The sequence below is a fragment of the Penaeus japonicus genome, unplaced genomic scaffold (genome assembly GCF_977035675.1).
Source record: "Penaeus japonicus unplaced genomic scaffold, GWHDUDI00000001_assembly GWHDUDI00000024, whole genome shotgun sequence".
Classification (NCBI taxonomy): Eukaryota; Metazoa; Arthropoda; class Malacostraca; order Decapoda; family Penaeidae; genus Penaeus; species Penaeus japonicus.
Genome location: NW_028234426.1, coordinates 21,566,358 through 21,568,122, shown reverse-complemented (window position 1 = coordinate 21,568,122; position 1,765 = coordinate 21,566,358). Strand labels below are relative to the sequence as shown.

Below are 1,765 nucleotides of genomic sequence, written 5' to 3'. Positions count from 1 at the left end.
TTCATTGTTTTACGTGAATAATCTTATTTCGTATACCCGTATTCGACCAATTAGCATATTTTTTAAACGCAGCCTTGTTGGGTTATAAATATAAAAATATATCCAAATTCTGTTTAATGCCAGCATGATATATGTAATATGCAAAAACATGATTTACCTAATTTCTTTAATTGTATCATTAACTTTCATTCATGATTTGAATATCTAAGACTGTCTTTCTTTGTATCATTCCTTATCATAAATGATTTTGAATGTTTAAGAAAAAACTTTAGATTCTTACATTACAAATTTTATTTATTTGTCACAAAACGACATACATAATGATATCTGATTTCGACAAATAACAAGAGATAGTTTGGTGAATCTGAAGAAATATCAACATATTTGTCTACAGTGATAACTATATCGTTATCAATAAAAGATCTCATAAAGTCTCTATGCATGATAGCATAGGGAAATGATTGTCCATAATCCACTTTCCCATTATATTTAGATTCGACAGCATCATCAGATCCCTTGATGTCATTTGCTGGAAAACATTTGCATGAAAGACAGTATTTTCAGGATTGCTTACTTAGACTGCGTCCAAGCCAGGAACATGAACAATACTGTCATATGATTCCTTCCATGACCCTTCCCAAGAATATTATTCTATCACTTTTTTCCCCTTCTGTCCTTCCGAAAGAGATGGTGTTATTGCACATTGACTATTTGTGGCCATGCAGAAGAGCACGTCCTCAGGGCTTTCAGCACTAGAAACTGTCATCTTAGATTCTGCCCATGCAGACATAGACATCAATAAAAGAGTAGAAACAAAACGAGTAATGATAATACACTGTGACCCTAGACTAATATTAACGCACGCCAGTCACAAAGACCCTTGGCCATCGTCCACACCATCTTCTTTGAGATCTGGTTGAGAAGCATCACCATACATCTGGGCGTCAGGGCATCTGTCTGTCGACGGTCCTAAGGGACGATGGGCACGGTGCCTTCCACACGATCGACGGTCCTTTCTTTGATGTGTGGGGGGTGGTGTCGGTATCCTCCACGGTAAAGAATCTGGTCTGCATGTAAGGGAAGTATCTTTAGTATTTTCTTATTAGAAGAGGAAAAGGGAAAAGGTTATGTGAATTCTCGTTATATTTAGTCTCATTGAAATGATAATGATAAAGGTTGTGCTTACTTAGGACTTCTTAAAGGTACTAAACACCTTAATCAGATATTCAAAAATGAAAATATCGATAAAGGTGAAACATGAAAACAAGAACATGATCTAACATAACTACACGTATTTGACAATAAAAGTAACATCAAAAATGCACATGACTCCATCATGCGAAAAAACTTACGCAATATTTCATAACCAATTGGATCTATACTGTTTGTTGCGCTGTTTGTGGCATCGCGTGTTCGAGGCTTTTTCGCGTTTCTTGGTCGTTTTGACTTCGACGAAAAAGAGAACGAGCTGGGCGAAGAGAACCATCGCTGCAATTGTGGTTGAGTGCGTTGGGTGAGTGACGAGTGTGTTCTGCGTGGAGGGGGTCCTGGCTGGGGCTTTTATACCTGCTCGTGTGACGTCACTCCCTGATAATTAGTGGTTGGTTATATACCTGGATATAAGCATATATCAATGTATGCATCTGTGTATGCCTTTTTACATATACATAGGTAGGTAGAAAGACAAACAACCACACACCATGCACACACACACACACACAATTAGTGATACATGTTTTTTTTTTTTTTTTTCTAAAAAAAACAA

General features: G+C 37.0%; 1 long non-coding RNA gene across 1 annotated transcript; it reads right to left on the bottom strand.

Annotated features, from left to right (window-relative positions):
- Positions 1-273: 273 nt before the first annotated feature.
- LOC147469086 (uncharacterized) lies at positions 274-1,535 on the bottom strand. The gene is made up of 2 exons (XR_015192212.1): positions 1,353-1,535; positions 274-1,067 (listed from the first exon to the last, which is right to left on the bottom strand). It is a non-coding gene; the product is annotated as an uncharacterized LOC147469086 (long non-coding RNA).
- Between the last annotated feature and the right edge of the window lie 230 nt (positions 1,536-1,765).